This window comes from Betta splendens, chromosome 16 (assembly GCF_900634795.4).
Source record: "Betta splendens chromosome 16, fBetSpl5.4, whole genome shotgun sequence".
NCBI classification, from domain to species: Eukaryota; Metazoa; Chordata; class Actinopteri; order Anabantiformes; family Osphronemidae; genus Betta; species Betta splendens.
Window position 1 is genome coordinate 9,649,729 of NC_040896.2, and position 13,861 is coordinate 9,663,589.

Sequence of the window (13,861 nt, forward strand, 5' to 3'; positions counted from 1 at the left end):
CATTGTTTCCATTGGAGAGGCAAAACATCATTATGCTCCTCAATCTGTTTGAGTAATTAAACCATTTGGAGAATCATCTCATGTGTTTGCTGATTCAGTCAGGAGGAAAAAAAACGCAGTTGAGCGCTGCCGCTATATGTAATGTTACATTTATGTATTAGCTTTAAAGGGCTTAAGTGTGAAGCTGTGCACAACTGCTCTGGTAACGGAATGTCAAATAGGATCCATCGCTCCATTCCATTGCATTTCCTATAATACTATAATGAAAGGCGAGGATTTATACCGCATTAGTATCAAGCTCCATCAGATTTAAAGCCATAAATCCATTCTATATCCTTCAAGTTTTTCTCTAACATTTTCTGGGTGCTTAATTTAATTTTCCCTCAAAGTGCCAGGCAACTGCTGTTCTTTGGTGTCAGGTGAATGAAATAATTTGCACATACTTTGCGCCTAAACTGTGGAAATCTTAGAGGCAATTGCACGCTTTGCTATATCACACAACGCACCAAATCTCCTCTTTGCCGTAACTGTTGTTGAAAACACACTATTAGGCTTCGAAGCATGAAGTTGGAATGCCTGTGACTATCCTATTTGATTTATCCAGCTTTACCTAAACCAGATCTGCCGTGTTACTTCTGTAATACCCATGCTCTGTGTTACCATTCACTCCTTTCTCTGCACTGTAATAGCAATGGATCGCGTACACTAATATCAGCGGGATCCAATCAAAGTTTTCTACAGACTCGGCACAGTCATGTTCAGCCCAATGCCGCTCGCTCTCCTCCTTTTATCCCTTTCTATTTCGCCATCTCAGCACAAGCCCACACGGTGGTAATCCCTTACAAGTCAGGACAAAATGAGTGACACGGGGTGGGTCGCAGCAGGCGCACACGTGGCCATGCATATGAGAGCTCCTAGATTCTGCCCCCACCTGGGCTTATGGACAGGCTCCGAATGCATTAGTGATTTGGCAAGCATTATGGGCTGGCATGCTGGAGCCCTACACGGCATGGGCTTTTTCACACATGTAGGTTTAAACACACAGGGCTTCATTAACAGCATCACTGCAAGGTGATGTTCACTGTGTGTCATCTGCATGCACGTTCAGCTTTTTTTGCTGTGCAACTACTGTATAAAGGAGATGCATCCTCATCCGTTGATGCTGAAAATGCACAGCCAGGTGTGCATGCAGCACATGGACAGACCTGAACATTCTTAGCATATACATCTGTGGGTTAATCTGAACAATATTTGTAGGAATACAAAAAGTATTCTGGTTTTGTTTCAAAAATAGGGGCTATGTTTGAATTAATGTGTTGCGTAGGGGGTCACATAGCCAAAGTATTCGGCCATACTTACATATGACCTTAAAAGACAAAGATCTTTATTCTACAATTCTGAATTATACAGTTTAAAAAGGGGCATAAACGTGCCATAATAGGGGTTGGTGGGGCTAAACATTGGTAATGTTATGCCGCTGTTGTCTCACTTCTAGTTTTGTTCTCTTTCCTTCTCCCTTCCTATGTCTCCCTCCCTTTCTCAATGTCAGGCCGCTGATTTATGGCTCTGTTTAAGTGAAGGCCACACGTCTCTCCCGACGCTGCTATTTGTTTCAGCCCCGCTTCAGTTTTTCACTCTACTCCCTCTGAAGCCGACCAGGAACCAACAAAAATTAACCCCTGGCTGTTTCGCACACGACAAGGAGTGTTTTGCGGCTCTTCTCAGGTTGAATCTGCTTTAAGAAACATTGTGACTACACTGTTGTTCTGACAAAGTGCCTACCAGGCCCAGCCCTCTGGTGTTGTTGTTAGAAGTGCGTTGGAGATGCAGAAAAATGACATGCCACAAAGATGCCATTAATAATGCTCACAGGCAAGGTTTTCTTGACGTGGGGAAAAATGGCCGACGTCACAAGGCCCTTTTATCAGCCTAATTTCATAAGAGGATTTCATGTCTGAGCAAGGAAAAGTGGCTATTTTTCCTCTTCTTTTATCTTGTAAACAGCCATTACTTGGAGAGGTATACAGGCCTGCTCTGGCAGTAAGTGGATATGAATTTCTAGACCAAACCATCCTTTTATATCAGCCCCTCTCACAAACGCTTTGACATAATCGTGACATCAGACAGGCTTTTTTTACTGCACTTTACCAGGTTTCAACTGCACCATCAATTATTGCATTTTTCTTGATGATGTTCTCTTTTCATTGGTGATAGCCTAGTAAAAATTAGCTCATAGATTTTCCAAGCAAACTAAAGCAATTGTTTGACTAAATCAAAGTGGCAGTTGCAGCCACAATTACATATTGTGAGTGTGATTGTGTTGCTATTGATTGTAAACGTATAAAGCACTGAGAGGGCTGTGTATGATTTGCCTTTGTGTATTGTGGCTGTTTTCTTTGCTACTTTGCAGTATTGTACTATATTTGCACTTCTTCCCTTTTCTCTGTCTAGTGCCTTTGTGGCAGCCTGGCATGGAAGAGGCTGTTGTTTACCCTGGTAAGCTGCCCATTGTCTCTGCTGGGAATTCCCTTTGGGAGAGAGTGCCAGGGGAGCGAGGCTCGGCGCAGCACAAGAAGCTAACTGCAGAGCTGCAAGCGGAGAATTGGCTTGTCTGCATCCACTGGGACCTGGTGCTAGGGGTAAGATGGCCACCCCCTGGGACTGGGAATTGATGGTGAGATAGAGACAACAAAAGGCCGAAAAGGGAAAGATGGGCAAAAAAGTGGAAAAATGAGACAATGGATGAAAGTAGAAGAAAAACAAAGATGGGTGAGAATCTATAGGTTTTAGAAGTAGAAGCAGTAGTGTGAAAGGTAAGTGGGAAATGCCGAGACCACACCCGTGAGGGTTGGGCACTTTTTCACCTCACTGTAGGGTCATAATTTATTAACTTACTGCCACGATAATATACAGAATGTTTTAAAAAGTCAGGAGAATCAAGGACAGAAGCCTTCTCTGAAACATCACAATCCGTCTCCCTCTGTTTCTAAAACAAGTCTTTCTGTTGTATGACCTCACTTTCCTGCACCTCTGCACAGCAGTCAATGCTGACTCCAGGCCTGTGTGCCCGGGGCCGGAGTAGAAGGCGTGCCCCAGCTCAGGTGTGTTGGTTGTGGACGCGGGGCACTGACAGTATAGGTTAGTCTCCTGGCAAGATGCGACTTGACAGCAGCACAGCTCACAGGGCCCAGTAGGCAGGTTGGGTGCTAAGGGCCTTGTAATGAACCTAAAACACACAGGAGTGAAAGGGTGGGGGGCCGCACAGAACAGCACTGAGTCACATCTCCAGTCGGACAGGATGAACTGCTGGTCAATCATGTCCCAAACACGATAACAAACAGGTTAAACCCAAGAGCAAGAATAATCAGGAGAGATGTCGTTGGTTTTCAAGGCTCTAAAAAGTACAGAAGGAAAAATCACAGCAAGGCTGGAAACACAAAATTTAAAATTTAGTAAGACTAGAAAACATAAAGCTCCACAAAAAGCATGGAGTAACAATTAAATTACGTGTAATCACAAGTCTGAATTGATGAGAAAATAAGGTCACTGCAAGGCAGGAGAAGAAACAAACTAATAATTTGTTGTGTTTTGGTAGTTTGAGGAGAGTATTTTCCAAAGACAAATCAATGAAACAAGACACACCTGAACAGAAAAGAACCTCAGAACCACCATCAGCACACAATAAACCCACAGAATGAGCCCACAGTGCCGCCAACGGGCTGGAGGGAGGAACTGTAACAAATCAGTGTCACATTTAATATTTTTATGTGATCCACATTTAATAATTTTATCTTATGCTTTGATGTAAGGCTCTCGTAACGGAAAGCTCACAACCATTCCTGTCTTAACAACATCCAACTTCTTTTTAAGTTCAGCTGAATAACTCTTTTTTTAAGAAGCACACTTAATGGCTTTGCGTGGTTTAGGAGCATTCCACTACTTTGGAAGAGGTTGAAATGCCATTGGTTAAGATAATGGAAGAGAGGGATGTAAAGTTCAGTGGAAGAGAACCTAATGCCTTCTTAAGGTGAGCCATTTCAGCACGCAACCACATTTGTATACGTCTGCGTATTTACCCACGAAGGGAGGGAGGTGACCTTTCCATGTGGAGATGGTGTCTGCATGGAAACGCTGCTCGCTGCATCCTAATGGCCACCCAGGGCCACCCCGCCTCCACGGCTGTCCTGATATTTGCCTAAATGCGTGAGTGAATGTATTTTTTTTGTTTTTTGCCCCTTCTTGCAGCGTGAATAGGGTCATACTGTATTAGACGTAGCAGGAGCTGTTGGCTTAGAGTATCACCATGTTAATTGATAGTATGGCGAATTAGTGGGAGTTTTAGCAGAGCGAGTTGGATAAAGTAACTTTTCTGTGTGATGAATGTAATTTACGCTATAAACTTTTAGTTTGTGCATTAAAAACAAAAAAAGTTTACAAACTGACAAACACACTCAGCAGAGAAAGAAACAGTATCATTAGTAATGCTGCTCTGAGTGAGGGTTAAGGCAGAGGTCGTCAGTCAACATGGCTGCTTTCCTCCTGCTGCTCAGCAGATCATTATGAAAATGAACGGTTCGGTGTGTGTGTGTGTGTGTGTGTGTGTGGGTTTGCGTGATTTCTGTGCCAATGGGCTGTGGGCAACCTGATTACTCCACAGTCTACTACTTACCTGCTGGCCCACTGACTTACCTTCAGCATACTAACTCCCCTCACCTCCCTTCTCCCCTCTCACACACATACCAACATATATGGGAAGGAATCACAAATGCATCAATTTGTCTAGATTCATCTTTGTAAAAGTTGTGAATGCATCATATCTTTACAGATAAATTTGAGGCCGGTAAATCTGTTCCTCAGGCTGTCTGCGTAGCTTTGGGAAAAAAAATCCCTTTAGCTTGTTAAACCTCAGTGCCACCATTTTTTTTCTCCTCTGTTTTATGTGTGTATACCCAGTTGTACACTCGGAGGCAAATGGCACACATGCATTTTAAAAGCACATCAACAACTGGGGCAAAACCCCCGATAGGTGGGACAAATTACAGGATCAACGATTGATGTCAGGGGAACAAATCTGAGCAAATGGGCTGGAGATTTTTTTGCTTCTGCTAGGGCATTTGTGGGAGCTGTCCCTATTAACAGGCAGAGGGAGTAAAGTTGGTGGGTGGACACAGCGTGTGAGAGTGTCTGCGTACGCTGTGGGTCTTACTGAGCCAGCGTCACACCACGCGAGGAGTCTGGAGGTAACGATGGAATGGAGGTAGAGAAACCGGGCCTTAATAAACATGTAGTTTTTATTTCTGTTTGACCATAACTATAAAAATTATATACTTAATCTATAGTCTTATAAATATATAAATAAATATACTTTTATGTTTTAAACAACCTTTATCCAAATAAGGAACAAATAAGCACTTGTAAATTAGAGATATATAGTTTATAATATGTCACAGTGGGTTAAATGCACCTCCCCCTTACTGATGAAGGTCATCAGTAATGCTCTTCCTTAGAGTACAAAGAAATTGAGTTGCCTGCTTTTTTTTTTTTTTTTTTTTTATAAATTCCCACCATTCTTTGTTTTCCAACACAAACAAATTCACACTTTGCTGTTCACACATTAATTATGCAGTTAGAGAAAAAGCTGCAATGGTGGAAAGGAAGGAAGGTGAAAATGAAGAATTCAGTTGTGCTCCCTTGTTGAATATTCATATTAAGATCAATTTTTGATGCTTTCGGGCGTTGTTTGTTCCAGGGCGCAAAAGTCACTTCCTATTTGTGAAGCTGTTAGGTACCAGGAAATGGGTGAATCCGTTTTGGTGAGAGGAGAAAGGTGTCTGTGCTCCGAGGTAGACATATGTGAGGTGTCTGTGGCAAACAGTGGAAGCTATTTAAAGTGTAGCCCCTCTCCCACCCATGCTGCACCCAAATTTCATTTGATTAGATTTGTTTAATATGTCATTCAGCACCAGTGCAACGGTGATGTCGATTTGCTCTGACACTCAATGAAGAACATGCCTGACGACCACTTCTGGAGCTCTTTCTTGTTACCTGTCATAATTTTTCCTGGAGCTCTGCACAGTTTGTTTCACCTCTTCAAGATGTTTGAGAGCACTTAAAGATAATTATTGCCAAATGATGCTCTAATGAGGGGAACAACTGTACTTAAGTCTTTGCTCGAGAGCTGGGCCTGCTTCCTTTGACGACACCTTTTTAGTCTTCATTTTGTTTGCCTGTTTGACAGTGTCAGACTTTCTATAGATGTTGCCTCAATCTGACGCATGCCATAATAATTGGCTGAGCGCAGGAGATGCAAATTGCTGAGGATTTAATAAAATGCACCTTAAAGGGGTTAGAAATGTCTGTTCGTAAGTCAAATTACCATTTTGCCTCTCTGTGAGTCTTTCTTTTTTGTCAACCTCTCTTAAACTTCCTGCGCTCTTGGAAGAGGTCAGACGCAGCCCTTCATTTGTGGAGGAGGATTTTCGTCTCCTGTGGAAAATTGCAAGGCATTTAGAGCTATCGGAGAGGGTCAGGGACCTTTCCTTTAATTTCCCTTTATCTTCTCTACCATGCTGCATGACCCCAAGCACATCACAGTGCTGATGTCTGGCCTGTCTTTATGCATACTGTTTATTTGTGTACCTGATTTTCCCCCTCACACGGGATGGAATTTTCCTGCCAGGACTTGGCCCGTGTCTCCTAGATATTTGCCTCTCTAAGATGTGTAAGCATAACATCTTGTTGAATTCACACCTAAAATTTTTAAGTATTTACATTCAGATTTCTTGAGTTTTCTCTGAGAGCTCGCAGTGAGATTAATGTTGATTTGGCAGAGGTGATGAATTTACTGGAAAAGTCTTCCTGCAGGTAAAGCTTTTGTGTTGCAGCCTGAGCCTCCACAGGAATATTAATGAATTTGGTCGATTGTTTCCATTTCACGAGCCTCTTCCTTGTGGCTGTTGTAGTGTTTCTCCGGCGTCGCGAAAAGCCACGGTTGCTACGGGAACATGCATTGTGTGACTGGACAGCCGTGAGTGACAGGTTCTCCTCGTGTGTGGCGGGACGCAGTGATGGTGACGGATCTCCAAGTCCTCTCCTGTGAGTGCACCAAAAAGATGTTAGGACAAACATTTACCCAGTAATCCGTAACTGAGACTCGTAAGCAGGGGACTGTAACTAATGAAGACAACTATTCAATTACGAGCTCAATTAATGCAAGTGCCTGGAAGCACAGATCACAGATGAGCCAAGCCGCTATAGCCTTAGATGTTGTGAACCTCAGCATGAGGAGAACAATAACACACTTTCTGCCTCAATCCCTTTTCCTCAGCGCTCATGGCTGTCTCCGCTTTAATAGGCATTATGGGCTTGCGAGGGAGACCAGAGAGTGGACTCAAATCTATGTCTTCGTCCACTGTGTGGGATCACAAGGACCTGAACTGACTTTATCGGGACACAGACACTCAATCTGTTAAGTACTACTCTGTTATTGCCATAGTGTTCTCAAGTTCATCTCTAGCTGCAATATCTTTGACCAAGCACAACAAAAAGTCCAATTTAGCCTGATTTCCCTTTGATTCTTGCTTTGGCTAATATTGATTTCATACAACTTGTTATGTTCAGTTTCTTTTGTGTTGTTTTTTTGGATAAATCCATGTTGTTTACAGTGTGCGATGACCCGTGGGGCGTCCAGATTATTCTTAACCCTCTTCCTGGCTGTGGTTTTGTGCTTGTATTGATAGGTAGCCATGTTTGCTTATAAATAAGTCCCTACTTCACTGCAGTTGGGACTCTGTTCAGACCTTTTGGCCCAATTAAAACAAGCCTTCCTACTTCAGTACTACCTGCTTCGTTACATATATACATACTTGTTTTGATGGAGAGGGTTAAAGCAGTAAAAAGTGGACATACTGTAGGTTGATACATGATGCTCGTACTCTGATGTGGAGCAGCTCTAAGTTACATCTTAGAGTATTACATCTTAACATAAAGCACCTTGTTGCCCAAAGGGAAATGTTCCACACTGATTAAAGATTAAAGATGAAAATACCAGGCTTCGCAAAAGAAAAAAAAATCTCTAATTATTTCCCTAGAAATAAAATAAAATGGCAAAGACCACTGGGGAGTTTCTTCTAATTATTTCATTTATCTATAAAAGGCCTCATGAGGATGTTTCCTTCTATTATCCTCATTTTTCTTCTCTCTTTACACCTTTAGCAATATTCTTATTGCTTTATATTACATCTTCCTCTGGTTCATCTTGCAGTAGGTTTTTAGGACAGTAATTGATGCATGGGCTGGATTAGAAGACACTAATGGTAATTAGGAAAGGTGACTGTGAGTAACTCAAGCTAGGCTGCAGTCCTCTGTGGCTCATTAGCTGCAACTACGCTCTATAGACCTTTGCTAAAACCACTGGCATAACTGGGGCCATGCCTCTATCTGATCACACGTTACAGTAGACATAATGATGTGTTATACATTAGATACTGTATCATGGATTCTTTTAAAACTAAAACTAGACTTTCTGTAAATTACCCAACCTGAATCCTGTCCTTTCATGTTCCACAGACACTCCACTGTTGCATGTTTTCTTGAGTATTGACATTTTATTAGATAGCTTTAGCAGTGCGATATGAAAATCCGAAGATGTAAATATCTGACAAAACACACATGGAAAAAAAATATTGTGTGTCGTGGCACACAGCAGTTTGCAGTAATGGTGCTTTGTTTTCATCCAGCTAAACTCAAACTGATCACAAACCTGGCAGATCGTGTTTTCTCTGCCTCAGTGTAATGGTGCATTTTCCAAGATTTGCTTTGGCAGTGTGTTAAGACTTGTGTCTCAGTATGAACAAAGGCTTGATCATCCACTACAGCAGGTTCTACAGCTCTTCTGAAGGGAATTGTTTCCAGGGCCCCTCATTGCACCAATCCACATGTAGATTTTCCCTCCCGGCCTTTGTAGTTTCTAAATTGTTAGCGTATTGTGTTGCATGATGCTTCGTCGAGTGTTTTATCGAGTCTTGGTGTTAAAGCCAACTAACACCGGTGGCTGTCTTTCGCTTTGCTTTTTCTCCCCTCCATGAGCATAAGCGACATAGCTGACATTGTGACAGCAGGCAGCTGCTGTGGCTACTGTTGTTAACACATGACATGATGTCGTGTCTGCTCATTGACGTTGTTTTTGCAAAGTATGCTTATAGAGGTTATGTTTATGAAGATTGGTTTTAAAAGTTTGGCTGCTTTTTCTATTTCTGATAGTGTAGTGTTTATTAGTCGTGGTGCTGTTGAACAGTTCGGTGTGTTTGTGTTTGGAGCACCCAAAACAAGGTTCCCCTAGTGAGGTGACAGAGGCAGCTAAGCCAGTAAACAACGTTGACAGTAATCATATGTGCTTGTGGTGTTATGCTTCATCACCTGTCCAGCACCAAGGCTTGTTAAAGGACAAATGACTCCTAATAAAGCGCATTCGTTCTCATCTCTCGCTCTCTCTGACCCTCGTCTCTGCCCCCCCCCTCCGTCAGTGTCTCCCTGCTCCCTCCTGCCCTGCCCCCACCTGAGGAGGCCAGGTTGCCAGGCCGTGGGGCGGTGGGATTGGCCGGCTCCACACTGAGATTGATTACCCGTCTAATCTTAGGACTGCCAGTGTGTCTCCAGGGTGAAAACTCCCCATGACTCCCCCACCACCCCACCTCCCCCAACTCCCACCCTTTCTCTGTTTCTGTACCTCCTCTCTCCCTCTTCCACCATCCCCTTCATCCCTCTGTCCCTGTGCTGCCAGAGGCACTGAGGGACGACACTAAGTCACAGCTCCAGACAGGGCCACTCGCTCGCAGTGCCTGCCTTGTTCGCCATATGTCATGGCAAATGGGCCTCCTGTGGACTCTGCCATGGACTCACAGGAAAAAGAGAAATGACAAGGGGTGGCGTATAAGGAATGAGGATTGGAGGCTGTATGAATAGAGCACAGCAAAAACACAATCTGCCTGGATTCAAAGATAATTAAAATCCTGATACTTTTAGCAGGATTTGTAATTTAAGTGGAATTTAAATCCATACACATACATTATAACTCAGTGTGACTTGTTGCTTTTCATCTGCCCTGGGTGTTAATGTGCTTTATTTGTGCTACATCTGTATGTGATTTGTTGCAGGTGATGACATGACACTTCCGTGTACATTGTAAGTGTGCATCAAGGACACAAGTTGTATGACAACTTGTAAAGGTGACAATTGGTGCTAGGTGATGGTATGACCTGTCATCCACATGCTGGTAAAGTGAGCTCTCTTGGTGGCACTGCAGCTCCCACTAGATTTAGAGAATCCTCCACTGTAGATGAGTGGTGACATTACGTTTCTGAATGTCATCCTGGATTTTAGCTTTCCTGTTAATACTGGTTTATTTCGGCTGAATGGAGTAAATTAGTGGAAACTCACTGACAGAGCAATTAGCACTGTCACAAGTCTTAACTGAAAATGAAGAATCAGTGCTCTTTAAAAACTTGTATATAAAGCTGTGTTTTTCATCTTGTGTAATCAGGTGTAACACCTTTGCCTTTAGCTTGCGCTAATACCCTGTTTACATTTAATATGTAACTGCACACAGGGGAATTGCCAGTAAAAAGCTCCCTTTTATCATCGAGCAACTGTTTATTGTCTGGCTTGTTCTTGCTGACCCAAACACATATATACTAAACAAAGTCAAATGCAAATACCAGCACATGATGGCTTTGGTGGTGACCAAAAGGTGTGGCCTGGGTCATTGTGCACTGATGATGAGATGGTGCTGTTTTGATATGTTTACATGTGCCTGCATGTAGTTACCCCCATGGGTCAAAGTCAGCATGCAGAACCGTGCAGCTGTGCGTGTTATTTCAATAATGTCCAACAGAGACTAACTTAAATACCTTAAAGCCTGAGACAATGGTGGAATTGATAAATGCTAAAAACTAGTTGTAATGATAGCACATGTAATTAAAAGCAACTTAAAGAAACAATCTCAAGGCGTAACTTTGCTTTACTAATCCATCCATGCATACAAGTTATAGTCTTAACGCATAGGATGAGTAATGCTTAAAAGCTGAGTTCATTTCATGCATATGAGCGCATCCCCAAAAGCACATGGAAACGGCCAGACAAGCATCAGAAGATACTTTGAAGTGCTCTTTCAGGACGCCGAGGATTGCCCACACAGAAGTACTCACAAACACATACTTGAGAAAGTCTTTGAGGGCACTGTTTTCTAATTCACCTCTGCACCTGTTTATACCTTCTCCCCATTCTTCCTTTTTTCCATGTCTGAGTGAGTCCGAGTCATAAGAAAAAAAAAACGGAAAGAAAAACAGCGTGGGTGAATCTGAGCAGAGAAACATCCTCTGGGTCTTTTTCCTTTTTTAAAAGAACTCCTCCAGATCTCATGTTTAATTTATGAAGGAGGGCTCAGGCGTAATACATCCTGGCATGACAGGCAGAGTCCATCTTTGTTTCGGAAATGTGGATTGGACCGGACCAAGGGTGATATGCCAGTGCCCATCAGGGCCCTGAGGTGCCACAGACTGGTCAACAGCTCGGGGCGAAAGCGACCCCTTCATTGGAACCAGAGCGTGGTTAATTAAACAAGTTCCCCTCGGTCAGAAAGCAGCTGGATTCAGTTTACTCCATGTGCCAGTCAGTGCCAGGCTGGCTGCGAGGCTTCCTCCACCACACAAAGGCGCAGAAGATGCGACATAGGAATGTACAAAACACAAGAAGCACAAGAGAGATGCTTCTGTTTGCGTACATTTAGATTTCCAAGATTCCAAGTGTGAGCAGAGAAGTGGGATGTTCTTCTTTTGACTCACCCACACCCTACTGTAAGCATCCATCCACAGCCCACACCCTTAAAGCCAACTTCACAGCTTTATGCACAAGCACACGATGAACAAATTAAATTTGTTTTAGGCTCTCTAGATCTGCATACTTTGAGTGCAGGCACACACATAGAGGCGCAGACATTACCACAAACAAACTGAAACAGGCGAAATCTTGTCAAGCTGAGCACCGAATAAAGATTAGGCATCCTTGTCCGCCTTCACAGGCTGAGACGTCGTGGTCAAACCTGGGGCGATTTCAGAGAGAAAGATAGACTGGCAGTCGATAGTTGACGGAGAATGTGTGAGAGAAACAACATGTAATTCGTGTGCTTAATCAGTGGTGGGGTTGCAAACTGGGGGAGGGCAAGAACGAGCGCAAGGGAGGAAGAGGGAGGGAGCTGGGCACAAAATAGCCAATTTCATAGTACACATGTGGATTAAGTTCACCCCTTTGAAAAGGCGCCGGAATGCCCATGTACCAATTACGGCGAGGTGGTAGAGGCGGGAGCTGTGGGGCCGTGCGTCTGGATGTTCTTGCGCCTGTGTGAGCTCGGCTTTGCCAGATTGTCTGCGGGCAGCGTTCGTGTCTGCTTTGATTCGGTGCCAGCGAGGCCTCGCAGGCTCTTGGCACCCTGACACTTCCCCATCAATACGCTGGCACTGAGTGGTAGGGGGTATCAAAAATGACCCAATTAGAGGATGGCAATGTGTTCTGACAGGCACTACCTGCATGGGTGTGTTTAAAAACTGCCATCTTGCTCTCTTCCTCTTTGGTCTGCGCGCTACCTTCTCTGTCTTCCTGTCTTTCCTGTGCCTTTGCAACTCGGGTGCTCCTCACAGCAGGTGACAATGGTTGAGATGTGAGTGGGTCTGCCTGTTTGACAACCCCGCCTTTTGTGCGCTCCTTTCAGCTGTTTGCCATAAACATTCCGGCACTTTGCGACTCCTCAGATATGAGCGGATTGGTTTTGACTAAGTAACACTGTGATTAGAGTGTTCAGTGACAGAAACATTATCCATAGCGTTGGCTTGTCACTGTTCATTGCCGTGACTGACAAGCCTCTGGATCTCCCATTCTCTTTTTCCTCTGCTTTTCTCCAAACCCCTGCCTCGATATTCTTGATCTGTCTGTTTCACGTGTAGCACGAGTTGGGTTGGAATTTCTGCCAGCATGTGTCAGTGTAAGTCTGTCTGTCGGCAGGATGTCTGCAGCGTCTACAGAAGTTTAACAATGACTTGTGTTAGGCTTACGACGGCTTAAGTCATCATCTTCAGCCTTCTTGTGAAGTTACTTATTAGATTATTGTCTTATTTGTAACCCCATGTATGTCTCAAATGCTCTGTGATTTAAAACCTTTAAACTTTCTGTTAAAGTCTGCCAATAAGTGTTTTTATAAACTTCCAGAAGTCTCTTAAGTGAAATGTATCAGTATAAAACAGCATTCGTCTTGTCACAGAAGCGACCATATGGTAGAAGTGATTTTTTTTTTGCAAGACTGACAAGGCACATCTCTTTTCTCAATGCTGAAAATTAAATGAAAGAAATTGTCACATTTGTAGTGTTTACGGGATAAACCTTATTTCTAGGAATGTGACGACACACTGACTTTTATCACCCTTAGTCACTTTGTACATTTTGATCTGTCATATTGCCAAGTTCTAATTAGTTCTAACTAAAATGTCTTATTTCTGGTATTTCCAGTTATATCTTGAATTTTCTTGGGTCCTTCTCATTAGATTTAATGCCTCAGTTGCTCCATCTGAGAGCCGACCGTGAAGGTTTGGCATCTGATGCCCCCTGGCATTGTACTGGTCGTAAGCTGAACCCTCACAGGTCTCCACTGGCATGTTAGAGCAAGCTGCCAACCTAGATGGACAGTTGGCGCCAGGTCCACTACCAGCTGGTGAGATTCTGTGCCATTCTCAGTGCCATCAGGCTCATCTGTCAAAACTCCTATGACTCGTCCTCCTGTGTGTATTTAGTAAAAGTGTCACTCTGCTACTTGGAG

General features: G+C 43.4%; 1 protein-coding gene across 23 annotated transcripts in view; it reads left to right on the plus strand.

Annotated features, from left to right (window-relative positions):
* pou3f1 (POU class 3 homeobox 1) overlaps positions 1 to 13,861 on the plus strand; it is a 194,581-nt gene that overhangs the window by 37,809 nt on the left and 142,911 nt on the right. For 18 of the 23 annotated variants that reach the window (XR_008692737.1, XR_008692732.1, XR_008692728.1 and 15 more), the window contains one exon: positions 2,452 to 2,639. The exons of 1 other annotated variant lie outside the window; for it this stretch is intronic. The gene's annotated coding sequence lies outside the window, so the exon portion shown is untranslated. Of the gene's footprint in view, positions 1 to 2,451; positions 2,675 to 6,962; positions 10,448 to 13,861 lie in introns of those variants that run through there. 4 more of the 23 variants (XR_008692740.1, XR_008692739.1, XR_008692738.1 and 1 more) reach the window with 4 other exon arrangements.